The sequence below is a fragment of the Bombina bombina genome, chromosome 1 (genome assembly GCF_027579735.1).
Source record: "Bombina bombina isolate aBomBom1 chromosome 1, aBomBom1.pri, whole genome shotgun sequence".
NCBI lineage: Eukaryota > Metazoa > Chordata > Amphibia > Anura > Bombinatoridae > Bombina > Bombina bombina.
In genome coordinates this window covers 783,453,374-783,475,906 of record NC_069499.1, presented here as the reverse complement: position 1 = coordinate 783,475,906, position 22,533 = coordinate 783,453,374, and positions in this window count along the sequence as shown.

The following is a 22,533-nucleotide window of genomic DNA, read 5'->3' as shown; positions in this document are numbered from 1 at the left end:
CTCTTAATCATATTTCGATAGGCACTTTACAGATGGAGACCTCTTATAAAAGTATACATATACTAACCTTTCTATGATTTATTTTGCCACTTGTAAAGACTATGTCAGGAATGTATACTACTAAGGAATTATACAATGACCCCTCTAATTCTATGTTACAAAAGGTAACAACACAATATGTAAGAAACCTTTACAGAATTAGGGATTCATTGTGAATACAACCTACTGACATAGCCAATAATTTTAAGTGGATATAAGAATTCCACATTATAACAATCTCTTACTATTAATACCTAATTGGATACATATGATCGTTTCCCTATCTCAAATATTTAGTGATTCCGGTATAAACCATAATAGATCTGTTGATGACTTTATGTATAACAATTGCTGAAATCCCTGAACCCCATTCTAGGACCGGTATATACATATGTCTCGTTTGTCAATAACCGGAAGTGCGTAACAAACTTACTTCCGGTTTGACGAAACTAGCCACTTCCGGCCACAACTTCCGGTTTGACGAAACAAACAACATCCGTTTGCAACATATCAACCCCCGATATTAAAGGATGAGGTACAACTCTAACACCTAGATATACGAAATGCTAGTGGGAAATCCTGACACAAACTCAGGGAAATGCCAGTAGAAAATCCTGACACATACCCAGGGAATGAACTGTTACACAAATAACGGTAAATATATATCCGGGTCAAAAATGACACACAAACCGGCATATTACTTTCGGTATCAATCCAAATGAATGGCGCCAAAATTTGTACACTGTGATAGGCCAAATAGGTGTATTTAAGAGCACACTCACAACCATACCTTAGTCTTGAAAAAGGCCCCACAGTGGGCCGAAACGCGTTGGCAGATATATGGTGAGCTCTTTTTCAATCATTTGTGATTTTATTTAAAACAATACTGTGCTATGTTATTTTCTTTTAATTACAGGATTTGAAGATTCGCCCATTTTTGCAATAATAAAATGTTTTATATATTTTTTATTTGATCATCACATAATACACTTGACGTTTTTTTGGTGACACATCATTTGGTAACACATTGGATTTTTACACTTCTTGTTTTTGTGTTTTTGGACTTATTTTGGAAGTTTCTTTTTATTTTTGCACATCAAACACTTTTTATTTGATTATCGATATATGTATATATATATATTTTTGGATGATTTTTGAATATTCTAGTTTCAAAACTATTGGAAAGCTTTTCACTTGCACTTTGCACTTTGGACTTACCAAGCCACAGGAGGGCTGTGAGCGTTTTTAGTTTTCACGCATACATCATCTTAAGTTTATAACATAGTAACATAGTAACATAGTAGATAAGGTTGAAAAAAGACTGAAGTCCATCAAGTTCAACCTATACAAATCTAAAATACTTTCAAAAAGCTCCAGTTAAGCTTAAATAACCCCATTAAAATGTGACCCATTTAATACTAGCAATCATATCCATGAATTTTGTTTATATACAGAAATTTATCCAGACTATTTTTAAATGTATCTATGGTATTGGCATTCACTACCTCCTTTGGTAATGTGTTCCACAATTGTATTGCTCTTACAGTGAAAAAACGTTTCCGTTGCAGGAGATTAAATCTCCTTTCCTCCAACCTTAAATTATGACCTCTTGTCAGAAACAATTTTCTTGGAATAAACAGAGCTTCTGCCATCTCTGTATATGGGCCTTGAATATATTTATATAAAGTAATCATGTCACCTCTCAAGCGCCTTTTTTCTAAAGAAAAACAGACCCAGTTTGGCTAGCCTCTCCTCATAGGTTAATTTCTCCAATCCCCTTATTAGCTTTGTGGCCCTTCTCTGAACTTTTTCTAGTTCTGCAAATAACCTTGTGATTAATTATTTTTTATTGTTTGTATTTCTCTTCAATTATCTGGATTATTTTGTACAGTAATATTGTCTTTTTAGATTGAGTCTAATTACAGATTACATTTGCACACTATATCCTTAGTTCTCAATCTTAAAATACATTGTTTTTATTATTGTTAATTAGTCATGGATCCTTGCATCACCATTCTATTTATAAGTTGCATTGAGATTGACACTAAAATATTTTATGTTCCTTTTCATATAAAATGTCCCATCACATTACAAGGAGTGCAGAATTATTAGGCAAATGAGTATTTTGACCACATCATCCTCTTTATGCATGTTGTCTTACTCCAAGCTGTATAGGCTCGAAAGCCTACTACCAATTAAGCATATTAGGTGATGTGCATCTCTGTAATGAGAAGGGGTGTGGTCTAATGACATCAACACCCTATATCAGGTGTGCATAATTATTAGGCAACTTCCTTTCCTTTGGCAAAATGGGTCAAAAGAAGGACTTGACAGGCTCAGAAAAGTCAAAAATAGTGAGATATCTTGCAGAGGGATGCAGCACTCTTAAAATTGCAAAGCTTCTGAAGCGTGATCATCGAACAATCAATCATTTCATTCAAAATAGTCAACAGGGTTGCAAGAAGCGTGTGGAAAAACCAAGGCGCAAAATAACTGCCCATGAACTGAGAAAAGTCAAGCGTGCAGCTGCCAAGATGCCACTTGCCACCAGTTTGGCCATATTTCAGAGCTGCAACATCACTGGAGTGCCCAAAAGCACAAGGTGTGCAATACTCAGAGACATGGCCAAGGTAAGAAAGGCTGAAAGACGACCACCACTGAACAAGACACACAAGCTGAAATGTCAAGACTGGGCCAAGAAATATCTCAAGACTGATTTTTCTAAGGTTTTATGGACTGATGAAATGAGAGTGAGTCTTGATGGGCCAGATGGATGGGCCCGTGGCTGGATTGGTAAAGGGCAGAGAGCTCCAGTCCGACTCAGACGCCAGCAAGGTGGAGGTGGAGTACTGGTTTGGGCTGGTATCATCAAAGATGAGCTTGTGGGGCCTTTTCGGGTTGAGGATGGAGTCAAGCTCAACTCCCAGTCCTACTGCCAGTTTCTGGAAGACACCTTCTTCAAGCAGTGGTACAGGAAGAAGTCTGTATCCTTCAAGAAAAACATGATTTTCATGCAGGACAATGCTCCATCACACGCGTCCAAGTACTCCACAGCGTGGCTGGCAAGAAAGGGTATAAAAGAAGAAAATCTAATGACATGGCCTCCTTGTTCACCTGATCTGAACCCCATTGAGAACCTGTGGTCCAACATCAAATTGGAGATTTACAAGGAGGAAAAACAGTACACCTCTCTGAACAGTGTCTGGGAGGCTGTGGTTGCTGCTGCACGCAATGTTGATGGTGAACAGATCAAAACACTGACAGAATCCATGGATGGCAGGCTTTTGAGTGTCCTTGCAAAGAAAGGTGGCTATATTGGTCACTGATTTGTTTTTGTTTTGTTTTTGAATGTCAGAAATGTATATTTGTGAATGTTGAGATGTTATATTGGTTTCACTGGTAAAAATAAATAATTGAAATGGGTATATATTTGTTTTTTGTTAAGTTGCCTAATAATTATGCACAGTAATAGTCACCTGCACACACAGATATCCCCCTAAAATAGCTAAAACTAAAAACAAACTAAAAACTACTTCCAAAAATATTCAGCTTTGATATTAATGAGTTTTTTGGGTTCATTGAGAACATGGTTGTTGTTCAATAATAAAATTAATCCTCAAAAATACAACTTGCCTAATAATTCTGCACTCCCTGTATATTATGGCCTAGTATAGACTTGGTGCTGTCTGAGGGCAATGTTACTTTGGCTGGATTTCATGAGATTCTTTTTGACTTTTTGCCTGTACATTGACAGCTCTTATTCTTTCCGAACCTCTGATTATTCTTACCGACCTGTGTTTGCTTCTAGGCTGTGCCTTAATTGTTACTTTGATTTTGGATGAGCTAATTGCACCTCAACATGTCACCTGTGTTTGACCACTGGCTTGTCTGACCTCTTACTTTCTGTGCCATCATCACCTGCCTCTTAGCTGTATCAAGTTAATTGATAATCAGCCTGGTGGGTTCTGTCAAGGAACAAACTCATGGATTAAGGTTGGGTACAACATTTTGGGACTAATGTTTACTTCTGTAGTTTTGTTACAGAAATATCAAAAAGAACACTCTAGACAATAAATAGATATGTAACTATTCAATTTATTTCAAGTATGCTCATAAAGCACTTTCATTGTAATGTGCATCCACCCAGTGCACAGAAACACAATATATCCGTGCTAAAACACTTCTCTGTAGTAGTTCTGTGCATCTATATGTTTAAAAGCAGCACATAACCCTTTAATTATAATGAATTGGGTAGTTTTAATGGTTGTACATTGGGTTCTGAATTTATTGGATGTATTCAGTTGATCTTTAAGTCAATCTCGGTATTCTTTACCACTTTACACATCAAACCATCTAAATCTTTCCTGGATAAATATAATAATAAGCAGTAATTATTTCATATTTATTGGTAATACCAATCTTAGTTACGCCATGGTGACAAAAACTATACTATATTTTTGGGGGGCAAATAGACATATTTTAGTGAGCCTGTAAATTAGGAGTTGGGGGGATCTAATATTTAAAACTAATGTTATGCTGCTGTATCAGATTTGATTGGCTGGGCAAAAAAATAAAAAAAATACATTTATTTTGAAATTCCCTCTTTTAGAAACAATGAAAGGATTGCTATAATATTCCTTTAATTGACCTTTTAAACAATAAAACTGTTGCAGTATTTTTGTAGTATTTAATTTTTACAAACAGGTCATTCATTACATGCAGCTGGCTAATGACGCATTTTTCTAGAAATAAACAGAATTTTTTTTTTCTTATGTACTTTATTTTAACATTCTTTACGAATGAGCAGCCAGAAATCAATAATATTTGCAGCAGAAACCACAATGACAGACAGAAAAGAGTTTACTATAATGTTGGAATTTATTATTGACACAGAATCTCATTTTTAGTTTTGCCACTGTATATTTTGGCTTCTATTTTTTTTTATAGCTTTATTTTTTTCCTTTATTTTTTTTTTTTTTTTATCCGAGTGTCTTTTTATTCAAGCTTTTTTTATTAATGTTAGTGCTTTTAAAGTTATCAGAGTATTATCTATATCATATTTGTATCTGGACATGAGGGAAAGGGTCCATTAATTCTATTATTCACATTTTACCTTAATGTAATATTAATTGTGACTCATTCACAGACTATTGAGTACATCCTGCAAAAGTACTTCACACGTGAATAGATTAACCACTACAATCCTTCTAAGAGTTTATAGAGTTCATTAGGTCTGCACCGTTAGTAATTTCACGTTAATCTAAAAGTACAATGATGGTGTGATATAATTCTTATGAAAAAAATTAGAAATAATATACAGTATCTCACAAAAGTGAGTACACCCCTCACATTTTTGTAAATATGTTATATAACTTTTCATGTGACAACAATAAAGAAATTACACTTTGATACAATGTAAAGTAGTGAGTGTACAGCCTGTTTAACAGTGTATATTTAATGTCCCCTAAAAATAACTCAACAGACAGCCATTAATGTCTAAACCGTTAGTAATAAAAGTGAGTACACCCCTAATAGGAAATGTCAAAATTGGGCCCAAAGTGTCAATATTTTGTGTCGCCACCATTATTTTCCATCACTGCCTTAACCCTTTTGGGCATGAAGTTCATCAGAGCTTCAAAGGTTGCCACTGACGACATCACAGTGCTGGTGGATGCTAGAGACCTTGTGCTCCCCCACATTCCGTTTACAGGATGCCCCACAGATGCTCAATAGGGTTTAGGTGTGGAGACATGCTTGGCCAGTCCATTACCTTTACCCTCAGCTTCTTTAGCAAGGCAGTGTTCGTCTTGGAGGTGTGTTTGGGGTCGCTAACATGTTGGAATACTGCCCTGCGACCCAGTCTCTGAAGGGAGGGGATCATGCTCTGCTTCAGTATGTTACAGTACATATTGGCATTTATGGTTCCCTCAATGAACTGTAGCTCCCCAGTGCTGGCAGCACTCATGCAGGCCCAGACCATGACACCCCCACAACCATGCTTGACTGTAGGCAAGACAAACTTGTCTTTGTATTTCTCACCTGGTTGCCCCCACACACGCTTGACACCATCTGAACCAAATAAGTTTATCTTGGTCTCATCGGACCACAGGATATGGTTTCAGTAATCCATGTCCTTAGTCTGCTTGTCTTCAGCAAACTGCAGGCTTTCTTGTGCATCATCTTTAGAAGAGGCTTCCTTCTGGGATGACAGCCATGCATACCAATTTCATGCAGTGTGCGGCGTATGGTCTGAGCACTGACAGGCTGACCCCCCCCCCACCCCTTCAAGCCTTGCAGCAATGCTGACAGCACTCTATTTCCCAAAGACAACCTCTGGATATGATGCTGAGCATGTTTGTTTTTTGTTGACCATGGCAAGGCCTGTTCTTAGTAGAACCTGTCCTGTGAAACCACTGTATGGTCTTGCCCCCTGTGCTGCAGCTCAGTTTCAGGAGCTTGGCAGTCTTCTTATAGCCTAGGTCATCTTTATGTAGAGCAACAATTCTTTTTTTCAGATCCTCAGAGAATGTTCCAATCAGCCAATAGAATGTGAGCTCAATCCTATTGGCTGATTGGATCAGCCAATAGGATTAAAGCTCAATCCTATTGGCTGATTGCATCAGCCAATAGGATTTTTTACCCTTTAATTGCTATTGGCTGATAGAATTCTATCAGCCAGGGAACCTTCAGTGTACGGCTGAAGGATGAAGATAGAAGATTCCATCTGGATGAAGACTTCTACCCGCCTGGATGATGACTTCTTGCCGCTTGGATGAAGACTTCTCCTGGCTTCGTTGAATACTTCTTGCCACTTGGATGAGGACTTCGCCAGCTGGATGCGGATGGATGTCCGGTCATTCAAAATTGGTTAGTGTTAGGTTTTATTAAGGGTTTATTGGGTGGGTTTTATTTTTAGCTTAGGGGGTTTGGGCAATGTAAAAGAGCTGAATGTCCTTTTAAGGGCGATGCCCATCCAAATGCACTTTTCAGGGCAAAGGGTAGCTTAGGTTTTTTAGATAGAATTTTATTTGGGGGGGTTGGTTGTGTGAGTGGTGGGTTTTACTGTTGGGGGGGATGTTTGTATTTTTATTTGACAGGTAAAAGAGCTGATATATTTAGGGCAATGCCCTGCAAAAGGCCCTTTTAAGGGCTATTGGCAGTTTAGTTTAGGCTAGGGGTTTTATTATTTTCGGCGGCTTTTTATTTTGATAGGGCTATTAGATTAGGAGTAATTAGTTTAAATATTTGATAATTTCTTATTTTATTTTGTGTAATTTAGTGTTTATTTTTTGTAATTTAGTTAATTATATTTGATTAATGTAATTTTTTTTAATTTTAGTGTAATGTTAGGTTTTACTGTAAGACAGGTTAGGTTTTATTTTACAGGTAAATGTGTATTTATTTTAAAGGGACATGAAACCCAATTTTTTTCTTCCAGATGATAGAGAATACAATTTTAAACAACTTTCTAATTTACTTCTGTTATCTAATTTGTTTCATTCTCTTGCTATCATTTAGGGGTTAATAAGTGTATGTAGGTGGCGACAACATTGAGGGCAGCAGATTAGGGGTTAATAATATTTAACTAGTGTTTGCAATGCGGGAGTGCAGCGGGTTACGGGTTAATATGTTTATTATAGTGGCGGCGATGTCCGGAGCGGCAGATTAGGGGTTAATAATTTTATTTTAGTATTTGTGATGCGGGAGGGCCTCGGTTTAAGGGTTAATAGGTAGTTTATGGGTGCTAGTTTACTTTGTAACACTTTAGTTATGAGTTTTATGGTACAGATTTGTAACGTAAAACTCATAACTACTGACTTTAGATGGCGGCACGGGTCTTGTAGTTATAGGCTGTACCGCTCACTTTTTTGGCCTTCCATGCAAAACTCATAATACCGGCGCTGTGGAGGTCCCGTTGAAAAAGGACTTTTTAAAAAGTGAGGTACTTACGTTGCGTGACGGCCAAAAAGGTGTGCGGTACAGCTATACCTACAACACATTTAATACCAGCGGAAGTGGAAAAAGAGCCATAACAATGCTTTTTCACTCATAACGCACAACTCGTAATCTAGCTGATACACTGTTATACAGGCTGTACACTCACTACTTTACATTGTAGCAAAGTGTCATTTTTTCAGTGTTGTCACATGAAAAGATATAATAAAATATTTACAAAAATGTGAGGAGTGTACTCACTTTTGTAAGATACTGTATTTATATTTTAGATCTAACATGACAGTACAAAAAAACATTGGCCATGTGTTTCGTGACCAAATAAAATATACTTCCATTTATTGATTTTTCATATGACCTTGGTTAACTGAATGTTAAATTCTTGATGAAATCAGAATAAGATCCATGCAATACATTAGAATAGATTAACAAGGTAAAAAAAGTAGCTGCATTTTTTTTATACAGCTCCATTTTAGTGACTAAATTAGTTTCTGCATTGACTCAACAGTTAGTCACTATGACCCCAGTTGCTATGACATTGGACCTATGTTAAATAGATAATAGTGTCATTGTTACTTAAAAGTAAAGGTGACCTCCCACTGTAAAAAAACATAACCATGCCATTGAAAAAACAAGCCCCGTAGAAAGACCAGCTATGTGCAGGGTATCTCTTATAATACCCTAGTTCAAATACCCCAAACTTCAATTATTCCTTAATAAACAGTGAAACCCTTCACTGCAAGTTAAGCGCTATGACTCCCAGCACAACCAAATCTTGTAAAGGTATCTTTTATCAGACAAGGTATCATAGATGATATAATCAGTCACATCACTGATTACAAGTTAATAAATTATGTAATCACATAGAGATAAATCTGTAAAATTGAGACAAAAATATATCACTACAGATCTTTGCAAACATTGCTTATTTCCTATTCTCCTTCACCATCATGGATCATTGTATTTCATATGTCACAAAAATCCATTTTTTCAAAGATCTAAATAAATAAAATGTATCTGACTGTTTTGGGAAAAATCAGAATAAAAAGGTATTAATATTACAAATATTCAATGCTATCTTACATATTACAGTCACTGCAATCAATCATAAACCTCATTTTACTAACCCTCTAACAACCATATCTACTTATGTTTAAAATAAATGGAATAAAGCAAACAATGTATTTTTATAGCCAATTATTGACAATAACTACTTTTTGCAATATAATCTAATTTTATTAATTCAAACCAATTTATTACCATGATTATTGTATACAATCTAAACTTGTTGTCTAATTGACAGGTGAGTGCATTAATATTGAAAAGTGAATTTGCTTTGCTGAGTGATGAGCACAGGTTGAGTTCCCCTTGCATTTATTTCATGAGATTTCTAAGATGCTTTAATAAAGGACTTTTTATAAATGTGTGGTTCTCTGTGGAGTTTTCTTCATCATTCTATTTGCAGAATGGTGACCTTGAAAAATGTCTTCTTAGATAGATACAGTGTCCGCCACCCAAAATTGGCACCCTTGGTAAATATGAGCAAAGAAGGATGTGAAATGTGTATTTATTGTTTAACATTTTGATCTTTTTGTTATAAATACACAAAAACACTCTGCTTTCATGGATATAAAATGAATGAAAACACAACACAGGTTTATAAAAAAAAAATACATCTTCTGAATGCCTCTGCCAGAAAGCTTAAAATAGGCCATGATTGGATCTTCCAGCAGATGATACAAAACATACATCAAAATTAACACAAAAATGGTTTACTGACCACAAAATCAAGGTCCTGCCATGGCCATCCCAATCCCCTGACTTGAACCTACCAGCATTGACCTCAAAATCTGAAGAATCTGGAGATATTCTGTATAGAGGAATGGTCTCAGATCTCTTGCCATGTGTTCTCCAACCTCATCAGGCATTATAGGAGAAGACTCAGAGCTGTTATCTTGGCATAGGGAGGTAGCACAAAGTATTAACTAAAAGGGTGCCAATAATTGTGCCACACATATATTTAACAAAGATGCCAATATTAGAGGAGGGCACTGTAGATAGATCAGTATAAACTTAGGAAGCAACATCACCAAACATATACAGTACAAACACTGTCTACTCAAGAAAATAAAGTAAAACATTAATAATACACTCTTTTACAATAATAAAAAAGTATAATCAATAACCCACCAAGCCACTATAATACGCAAATGTAACCTAATACCATTATTTAACACTATTAAACTGGATCAAACAACATAGAGGCTATTCAACGTGTGATGTAATCACTAAACCCCCCCCTGTTCATCATTCTGTTTGTCCTTAATCCTTGCCATTATGTGTTTGGATAAGGAAATTAATGAGGCAAACAATGATTCTTGAAGTTTTCAGGAAATAATGATTTCTTGCTGAGGGGTATTAATGATAAATGCAGTTTGTGATTGTGATCACTGGAAAAAACACAGACAATGGGTTTGGTTCCAATCAAGTTTATTGGATGTTTTTTGTCACCAGATATGCCTTTTCATTATCAGAGCCATCACAATCCAAACAATAACACTATTTAAAAGATAGAAAAGAATTGTAATGTATATGAGTAGATATCAGAAAATTTACCCATACAATGCATGGATGGCATCAACATCAGCAATCACAATTCATCTGACCATGGGTGTTGAACTTTATATCAACAAAATAATGGACGCATCAAATTCTGCAGTCAAGGGGTATTGGTAAAGTTTAATAATGTCCTTTTTTGACTCATTTGTGAGTTTTGGAATCATTTTATTATTTTACGCATGTGCAATACACTCTAAAATGGCCACAGACACAATTTTAGATGCATGTTTGAATATATCGTCTAAATTAATTAAACCTCATCACTCAGCGGTTTTATCATTTGTGTGAGAACTTTAAAAATCCCTATATAGAAGATGATATAAATTGCTAAAACAGAAAACTAGGTTTTTTCAACAAATAAAAAGCTTTAAAAATAATTTTAAAATAAATGTAAAAAAAAAATAAAAAATGCTTTTCTGTTTATTTGACACTTATCATAAACACAACCCTAGCCAAATACCAAACACAAACATTGACATCATTAAACCCAATAATTCAACTTGGTTTTTGGTGATCGACATCCATTATCAGTTGTTCAGGATGAAATTGTGGTAAAATGGCGTTTAAATCTCATTGATAGCACCCTGCTTGGCAGTTTTTGACTAGGAAAGAATGTGAGCGCATTGGTAACAAGAAAATGTCCATTCTTATTTTACATATATAAAAAGAAAACAAAAGCAGAAGGAAGGGAATAGACCCCATTATCAGCCAACATTAAGAAATTCGTATCTGTTGAAATCAAGCCAAAGATTGTCATAAACCCCATTTTTCTATGTTTCTAGATTTGTAGCATTACCTTATATTACTGTCCTGCTCCTTTAATTATATCAGTCGATTTTAATATCCACTACAAAAGAACAAAGGATAAATACATAACTCTAGACAGCTTTAAAAGATAGAAAATTAACCCTTTAACTGCTGAAACATTTCCACCCCTGTGTTGAGCCGTTGTGTAGTTTTTGGATGCTGCTCTCATTTAAACCCCACTGTAGGTCATTTTTCATTGGGAAACCTACATGTCACGCAGCGCCGCTCTAGCCTTTGCTAGGGGCACGGCGTCTCCTTCCCTACTGGTTGCCAAAGGCTGTGTCGGGTCCGCAACCTCCTCTCTCTCAGATGCAGGTTCAGATTCCTCTGGTGCAAATCCTGCGCCTATGTAAGTCGCTCAATAATGATCTATCACTGCCCAAGTATAGGTGTTACTTTGTGTTCTACTGGGTATTATAGATTGTTACTCTGTATTGCCTTTATGTATTGTTGAACCCTGCCTGTCTTACTTCTCTGCCTGTTATACCCCTGAATTGCTGGATTGATATACTGCTGCTGAACTTTGCCTGTCTGACTACTCTGCCTGTTTAACCCCTAAATTGCTGGATTGATATACTGCTGCTAAACCCTGCCTGTCTGACTACTCTGCCTGTTTAACCCCTGTTGTTCTGGATTGCCCCTTTGATGCCTAACCCTGACTGCCTGACCATTCTAGTAGTGTGCCCTTGGACTGCTTTACAGTTGCCAAACCCTGCCTGCCTGACCATTCTAGTGGTTTGCCCTTGGACTGCTTTACTGTTGCCAATTCCTGCCTGTCTGACCATTCTAGTGATTCTCCTTGGACTGCTCTGCTGTTGCCGCTGGGGACTGTCCTGCTTGTGGTGAGTGCCGTCCTCCTCATCTTACTAACTTTCTCTGCTCTGGGATATTCCCTATCATTCCGGCTTGATGCCGGGATAACAAGACTACTAACCGAGTTTAGTCTGATAGAAGACTATCCCACGTGCATTACACTACACATATTATATATCTTTTTTTCAGAAGACTCAGTAGATTCAAACTATATCATTACTTTATGTATATATCCTGACGTGTAAGAAATCAGCATCAAAAAGTGTTGCTAATATTTTAATATCTCATCTATTTTGATAAATGGTAGCTTTACATTTAATTTTGAGGAAGAGGTTAGGAGCCTATTGCAAAAGATCAAGGTGGATATTACACTGACTGAAGGGTGGTTTTCTAATACAGGACAATACTGAGAACTGGACAGAGAGAATTTCCACATAATTGAAGGAATAGAACAATGCATTGATTGCATTCAAAAACAAAAAACTGGGATATGTAACTAATGACTACAAAGATAAGAAACTGTACAGGTGGACTCTGGGACCAGAGGAACAAGCTTATTACCAACCAAGATGCCAGAGAAGACAGAGGGTCTACACTAACCGACATCTAAACACAGTAGACACCATCTCATGGTCTGACACTGATTGTATGGAGCATCAGAGACAGGGAACCCAAAGAACCAATACACCCCAGCCTTTTTTAGGCATTACTTCCAGGTCAGTCGCAAGTGGGAGAGGCAGAGACCACACACCAGGAGGGGAGGGGGCTTATGGAAGAAGACCCCCATTCCATCCAAGGCGGAGGAGGATGTAGCAGTGAACCTCAGCCAACATATCTTGAGTGACCAGGAACATAAGATCCTCAATAGAGGACTATCATTTGTCCCCACCACTACCCCTAATAACTTTAACACCTTTATCGATACCATGACATTTCATAGACAGCTGAAATTGGGAGATTTTTTCCAGGAGAAGGCAATTGCAGATAAAGGACACTTGTTTAAGAAACCCAGCACATTTGATCCCCTTAGTACCAATCCTAGTATACATACTTTTACTAGGATTGCAAAACAGAAAGCCTTGGACACCAGTGTCCTGAGATTTAGGAACAACATGATATCTGAAGACTGGGCAGCCATAAATCCCTAACAGATGATACATCTATCGTCATATGCCTACCTGATAAAGGCGGTGCCATCGTGTTATGTCTCTGCTCAGGGATCATTGCTGCAAGCGGTTGCTACCTATATTGACTACCTATTACAACCTTTTGTCCTGAATATGCAATCATACCTTTGTGACTCCTTTGCACTCGCACAGATTCTTTCTTGGATCACAGACATTGGACCTGACAAAGTCTTGGCTAGTATAGATGTCACTAGCCTGTACACCATCATCCCACATCAGATGGGCATTAATGTTGTGTCTGAATGTCTGAGCAGGTATCCCTACATAGTACCACCACCTGAGTTCATCCTTGAATTGGTCACAGTATGCCTCAAACGTAACTACTTTAAATTTGAGAAGGGATTTTACATCCAACTAACAGGAACAGCCATGGGCTCAAACATGGAACCGGCATTTGCCAATTTGTTCATGGAGCACATTGAGGAGAGGATTTTCAAGGTCTATGAACATACACAGGTCTTCTTTTACAAACGCTACATCAATGACATTCTGCTGATTTGGAGTGGCACAGAAGAAACACTGAAGGATTGGACCAGTACCCTTAATACTTCTACAGGACCTGTCAAACTCAAAGTTATATCAAGTAGCCAGCAGGTTGATTTCCTCAATCTCAGGATTTTCAAGGATGGAACAGCACTGGGGACCACTCTCTACAAAAAGGAGACTTACCGAAACTCCATACTTCATGCCACAAGTTGCCACCCATGGTCTCTCATTCAGGCTATAACCAAAGCACAAATGCTCCCGAGTGGTACGCAACAACACCTCTGGGGTACGATGTGGACAACAATTGGATGAGATGAAACTGAGATTTGCAGCCAGGGGGAATGACAATGAAACAATATCGAGATTAAGAATTGCAGTGTCTAGGGTTGAAGGGACCCCTCTCCAGTGATGTGACAGTGGCGAAACCACAGATGGCCAATTTTATCACCATGTACACCCCCAAAACCAGTTCCTTGGGAGTGACCCTTAGAGAACATTGGGATATAGTAAAATCAGATGAATAACTACCCTATAAAGAACACGGGCCACCAAAGATTGGATTCAACCGGGGAAGGAACCTCAGGGATGTTCTGATGATCACTGACCCAGTCAGAAGCTAAAGCACTGACACTAGAACCTTGTCTACATGATTGGGCACATTTAAGTGTCCTAGTTGCATTACATACAACTGCTTGCTACAATGGGTCAACTTCAGACACCTGTTCCACGAAATACGTTATCTATATGTTGAGCTGTATTTGTGGCCTCTTTTACATTGGCAAGACTTCAGAAGACATAAAAAAACACATGGCCAATCACCGTAGTGCAATACGGACAGCCATTGACAAAGGCGAGAGTGACCAACCTGTTGCGAGACATTTTTTGGAGTATGGACATACGGTGAAAGACCTTAGATTTATGATCATTGGTCACATTCCACCTCTAAGAAGAGGTGGTGACATAGAAAAATGTTTATTACAAAGGGAAACTGAATGGATCTACAAACTCGATACCATACACCCCAAAGAGCTCAATATGGGCATTGATTGGAATTACTATCTGTAATGGCCTACCACCTTTCAAAAGCACTCTAGATTAATGACACTAGTTTGGTAATAAGACTTTGCCCCTTGGCATATATGAATTACATATAAGGTTACTACGGTACATAGACTATTTTTGTCCTTAGCTATGTCCTCTTCTAATGGCCCTGTTGTTTCAGCTACCTGTCATAGTATCCCTTATGGAAACACAGTTAGGCTCCTTACAGAGTTTGGTTTTATACTGTTGATTCCCTTGCAATCCGTCTTTTTTTTATTACTGATGTTATTAAGCTCGATTTGTTTAGTACTTTTGTTCTCATGATGTATATATATATATATATATATATATATATATATATATATACATATATATATATATATATATATATATATATATATATATATATATATATATATATATATATATATATATATATATATATATATATATATATATATATATATATATATATATATATATATATATATATATATATATATATACATATATACATATATATATATATACATATATATATATATATATATACATATATATATATATATATATATATACATATATATATATACATATATATATATATATATATATACATATATATATATATATATATATATATATATATATATATATATATATATATTAGCGGTCTATATTTCATTGTTTATCATAGGAGGCAATTTATAGTATTGGATGGAACTTCCCTGTGCATTGTTGACATTATGTTACTTCTTTAACATCTATGCTTTCAACGTGTTTGATTACTGTTGCACTCTTCTGCACGCAGGTACCTGCTACTCATGATAGAGTATACCTATGCAGCTAGTCCGATTAGCAACACACATTTTTACAAGTCATATTTAGGCAATTTCTGTGCCCTTATTGGTTTGTACATAACATTACTCATTCCGAACTCACTCACTCTAGGAGGTGTGTCCTTCCTCACCAATGAGATGCTGTGTTCGGTACGCTTGCATTACTCGCTACAGCGTATTACGTCTGACACATGCCAGGCCATCTACTTTACACATCATAGTTGCACACAGCTCTCTTTGCTACATTTTGCCTTTTGAAGTCCGTAGTACACTCCATATATATGGTAAACTTTGTAGCACATGTTGAAGCATGCACATCAGGAGGCATGTCCCTTCCTACCAATGGGATACTGTGAGTTGACACTTGCCCTACTTGTACACACAGCTGATGCATACACATAGTTCTCTTACTGGATTAACAGAAAATTGCCCGGACTCAGCACTGGTAACGTAACTTTGTACAATGGGACTGTTACGATTTTTGTGTTTTCTAGTATGCAACATGCTCCTTTGAATGTAGACATCTGTCTTGGTGTTACAGGCTTTTGATTGCATAATAGTGTATTTTTATCATTCATATTTGTGCCACATACTGCGCTTGGCTGTACGTGTGTTTATGGGTCATCCGCTGATGTCCATGGGTACAATTATTTTAAATAAATCCATGATAAAAAAAAAACAAAAAAACAAGTAAGAGAGAAGATAAATCTTGATAAACAAATACAGTATTTGTATTTTAGAAAACAAAAAATTGAGGGCCCAGAGGGTAGTTGAAGCATGAGAGAAGTACTGCAGTCTAGCATGAGAAGAGGTGATAATCAAAGATGCGAGGAGCAGGTCATTGTTGGAACCTAGTGGGCAGGCTGGAGTAGATAGATAGATAGATAGATAGATAGATAGATAGATAGATAGATGATATATATTGCTGAAAATATAACAATATAATAAAAGAAGAAAATAAATTAGGCCAAGATAGATATGTGAGAACAACTTATAAAATAGTTGTAATACAAAATGCCAGCATATCAATAGAAGGTATACAAATGATCGCTTGTTAATTAATATAATGACGTTGAAGTTCATAATATAATAATATATGCATTATTAGCACAGTCAGCCTGAGGTTATAGTGAAATAAAATAATACGATTTGTTGCATTTGCTACAATTATATTTGCGTTTGTTTTATTAGCTCTGTTGTGTGAATTAAGACAATAATTTAAATGTATATCTGACTTTTCTGGTCAAGGAATTGCAATGAGAGAAATGTACCTTTATGGTATAATAGTCTATTTCTGTGATTCTGAAAGAAAACATTTCATAGAAGGAATATTGCTTAGTATTAACCCAGAAGCTCCAATCCCTCCGGCCATGATTTAGTTAGGACAGCTGTTTAATTATAATAAGAAGGGATCACATTTGATAACTGTGCAGTCATTTAGAACTGGTTTGTTTAGCTATTCAAGTTAAAAATATATCCAGAAGCCTATATATATATATATATATATATATATATATATATATATATATATATATATATATATATATATATATATATATATATATATATATATATATATATATGTACATTTTTTGTGTTCTAAAATACAAATACTAGTCTAGAGTTATTTTAAACAACAAATGTTACCTTTCTGTTTACAGTATTGTAATGGAAAGGTATTAAAAATTATACAAAACTACTTTTAGGTTCCATTAATAAGCATATAAGATATAAGGATAGATTACACATATTCTGCTTTGTACAGAAAATTGAAATGTGAAATATTTACAGTTAATGCATAGTTAAAAATATATACAGCATATATATATATATATATATATATATATATATATATATATATATATATATATATATATATATATATATATATATATATATATATATAAGCAAACAAATGCACTCTCAGGTCTTCTTTGTAGTGGCTCAACAAAAATGTATTGATGTTTCGGGGTTCACAGAGACCCCTTCATCTGATGAAGGGGTCTGTGTGAACCCCGAAACATCAATACATTTTTGTTGACCCACTACAAAGAAGACCTGAGAGTCCATTTGTTTGCTTCCATATCTATTTCATTTTTGCACCCAGGCTGATGTCCCAGGAGGGTGTATTCACTTTTTGGGAGTGTGTTTTATATATATATATATATATATATATATGTTTCTTCAATCAAGGACTGCAATCGCTGGATTTAGGCAAAAATATTAGTTATTTATTATGTGGTGACGTTTCGGGGTTCGCAGACCCCTTCCTCAGACCAAACACAGTGCAAATGAAAATTGTGACTTTTAAGCAACATAACCCCCTCCCATCAAACAGTGCAATAAATTGCGCCAAAACCAGTATTCATGGCAACCAAATAATTGCCAGAATACCAGTGACTAACAACAGTATATAATTGTATAAATAAATAAGGTGTATCCCTTACACACAATATATATATATATATATATATATATATATATATATACATACATAATAAACAAATGGCTAGATGCGAGTTTTGCGGTATGACGGGTGTGGTACTTACTTGCATGTTATTGTCACCGCTCACTTCCCTACAGCACTGGTATTACAGGTTTTCATAAACCTGGTGTTATGAGGCAAGAAGTGAGCGTAGAGCAAAATTGAGCTCCATACTGCACTCCAATACCAGCGCTGCTGAAAGCCGCGGTGAGCTGGTTTTACATGCTTGTTCACGATTTTCCCCATAGACATCAATGGGGAGAGCCAGCTGAAAAAAAGTCTAACACCTGCAAAAAAGCAGTGTAAAGCTCCGTAACGCAGCCCCATTGATTCCTAAGGGGAAACTAAATTTATGTTTGCACCTAACACCCTAACATTAACCCCGAGTCTAAACACCCCTAATCCCCTTATTTCACAGGTAAGTTTGTATTTATTTTAACAAGGTAGACTAGTTAGAAAATAGTGATGAACTATTTACTAGCTACCAAGTTAAAATAAATACAAAGTTACCTGTAAAATAAAACCTAACCTGCCTTACACTAAAACCTAACAAAATTATCAAAAATAAAAAAGTCCCCCCAAAATAAAAAAAAACCCTAGCCTACACTAAACTGCCAATGGCCCTTAAAAGGGCTTTTTGCGGGGCATTGCCCCAAAGAAATCAGCTCTTTTACCTGTAAAAAAATACAAACACCCCCCCAACAGTAAAACCCACCACCCACACAACCAACCCCCCAAATAAAATCCTAACTAAAAAAACCTAAGCTCCCCATTGCCCTGAAAAGGGCATTTATATGGGTATTGCCCTTAAAAGGGAATTTAGCTCTTTTTCTATTGCCCAAACCCTAATCTAAAACTAAAACCCACCCAATAAACCCTTAAAAAAACCTAACACTAACCCCCGAAGATCCAGTTATACAGTTTTGAAGACCAGACATCCATCCTAAACGAAGCCGGGAGAAGTCCTCAGCGAAGTGGAAAGAAGTTCTCAAAGAAGCTGGGAGAAGTCTTCATCAAAGCAGGGTGAAGTGGTCCTCCAGACGGGCAGAAGTCTTCATCCAGATGGCATCTTCTATCTTCATCCATCCGGCACGGAGCGGGTCCATCTTCAAGACATCTGGCGCAGAGCATCCTCTTCAATCGAAGTCTTCTTCCCGAATGAAGGTTCCTTTAAGTGATGTCATCCAAGATGGCGTCCCTTGAATTCCGATTGGCTGATAGAATTCTATCAGCCAATCAGAATTAAAGGTGAAAAATCCTTTTGGCTGATGCAATCAGCTAATAGGATTAAGCTTCAATCCTATTGGCTGATCCAATCAGCTAATATGATTGAGCTCACATTCTATTGGCTTTTCCAATCAGCCAATAGAATGTGAGCTCAGTCCTATTGGCTGATTGGATCAGCCAATAGGATTGAAGCTTAATCCTATTGGCTGATCCAATCAGCCAAAAGGATTTTTTCACCTTTAATTCTGATTGGCTGATAGAATTCTATCAGCCAATCGGAATTTAAGGGACGCCATCTTGGATGACGTCACTTAAAGGAACCTTCATTCGGGAAGAAGACTTTGATTGAAGAGGATGCTCTGCGCCGGATGTCTTGATGATTGATCTGCTCCGTACAGGATGGATGAAGATAGAAGATGCCGTCTGGATGAAGACTTCTGCCCGTCTGGAGGACCACTTCTGCCAGCTTCGTTTAGGATGGATGTCCAGTCTTCAAAACTATAAGTGGATCTTTGGGGATTAGTGTTAGTTTTTTTTAAGGGTTTATTGGGTGAGTTTTAGTTTTAGATTAGGGTTTTGGCAATAGAAAAAGAGCTAAATGTCCTTTTAAGGGTGATGCCCATCCAAATGTACTTTTCAGGGCAATGGGGAGCTTAGGTTTTTTTAGTTAGGATTTTATTTGAGGGGTTAGTTGTAAGGGTGGTGGTTTTTACTGTTGGGGGGCGTTTGTATTTTTTTACAGATAAAAGAGCTGATTTCTTTGGGTCCCTTTTAAGGGCTATTGGTAGTTTAGGCTATGGGGGTTTATTTTTTGGGGGGTTATTTTGATAGGGCTATTAGACTAGGTGTAATTAGTTTAAATATCTGATCATTTCTTTTTTTATTTGTGTAATTTAGTGGGGTTTTTTTGTAATTTAGGTAATTGTATTTAATTTTGGTAATTGATTTAATTGTTGTGTATGGTTAGGTGTTAGTGTAAGACAGGTTAGGTTTTATTTTACAGGTAAATTTGTATTTATTTTAGCTAGGTAGTTAGTAAATAGTTAATAACTATTTACTAACTTTTCTACCTAGTTAAAATAAATACAAACTTGCCTGTAAAATAAAAATAAACCCTAAGCTAGATACAATGTAACTATTAGTTATATCGTAGTTATCTTAGGGTTTATTTTATAGGTAAGTATTTAGTTTTAAATTGGAATTATTTAGGTAATGATAGTAGGTTTTATTTAGATTTATTTTAATTATATTTAAGTTAGAAGGTGTTAGGGTTAGGGTTAGACTTAGGTTTAGGGGTTAATAACTTTAGTATAGTGGTGGCGACGTTGGGGGTTAACAACTGTAATGTAGGTTGTGGCAATGTTAGGGACAGCAGATTATGGGTTAATAATATTTAACTGGTGTTTGCGAGGCGAGAGTGCGGCGGTTTAGGGGTAATATGCTTATTATAGTGGCAGTGATGTCGGGTGCGGCAGATTAGGGGTTAATATTTTTATTTTAGTGTTTGCGATGCGGGAGGGCCTCGGTTTAGGGGTCAATAGGTAGTTTATGGGTGTTAGTGTACTTTTTAACACTTTAGTTATGAGTTTTATGGTACAGCTTTGTAGCTTAAAACTCATAACTACTGACTTTAGATTGCATTACAAATCTTGCGGGCTAGGCTGTACCGCTCACTTTTTGGCCTCCCAGAAAAAGCTTGTAATACCGGCGCTATGGAAGTCCCATTGAAAAAAGACTTTAAGCAAATTGCGTAAGTTAATTTGCATTAAGGCCAAAAAAGTGTGCTTTGCCCCTAAACCTGCAAGACTCGTAAAACCAGCGGTAGTGAAAAAGCAGCGTTATAAGCCTTAACGCTGCTTTTTCACTCATACCGCAAAACTCTTAATCTAGCCGAAAGTAAGTGTACAGTGAATAAAGTACAAATATCATTCATTACTCTTATAGGGGATCTAATATAATATGTCATATTGCTGATTCAAGTCCTATAACAGTCCAAACATCAGCATAGTTATAGCCCAAATCTGTATATCTAGCATCCAAAATGCAGCCAATTGAAAGTGTATGTATAGAATCACAATAAATCCCAAAGTATACTTTACAACCTCTGTCAGTTACTTAGAAACATGTGGCCAGATACAAAAGTGTCTAACATGTGGCCAGATTCATAATTGTCAAACAAAATATATCACAGCACATGTGAACAAGTATTGAGCATAATCAGCTATGCGGATGTAAGTTAAATTCCAACACATCTAGAATTATTTGTTGAGACCGTTGTTGCATTACCTCCCGCTACACTGCAACCTCTGCAGAGAAATAATTGAGTGCAGTATTTTACAGAGCCAGCGAGAGCATGGCTCTTACAGAGTAAAAGCCACATGGCTCATTTGCATACGATAGTGACGTGTACAGCGTGGGATAGTTAGAGTGTAAATGCTCAGTGTACACTGTCACTATTAACGAAACAGCTCCTAATAGTGTATGTTGAACTAGGCTATATCCAAAAACCAGCATCTTTAAAAAGTAAGGCTGGATGTGTATAGATGCAAAAAGTCAGATGTAAACATGGCCAGTAGTATATTATCAAAGGAAGCCATAAAGAACAAAACAAAAGGAGTCTCAAGCAGCCAAATACTCCCAAGCTATGGTCCCAAGTTAGAGCCCTAGGGTATAACTGAGCATGGATGTTAATGTATGTGTGTATATGCAAACTCGAAATATAAATTAGAAAGACCTCAATGAATATAATTAATACTATTAAAAGATACTATTGACACTACTATTAATAGTATCTATCACTATCGTATGCAAATTAGCCATGCGGCTTTTACTCTGTAAGAGCCACGCTCTTGCTGGATCTGTAAAATATTGCACTCAATTCTTTCTCTGCAGAGGTTGCAGTGTAGCGGTGTCATGGCCAAAAGGTAATGCAACAACGGTCTCAACAAATAATTCTAGATGTGTTGGAATTTAACTTACATCCACATAGCTGATTATGTTCAACTAGTCCTAAAGTCCGTTCACATGGGCCATTTTT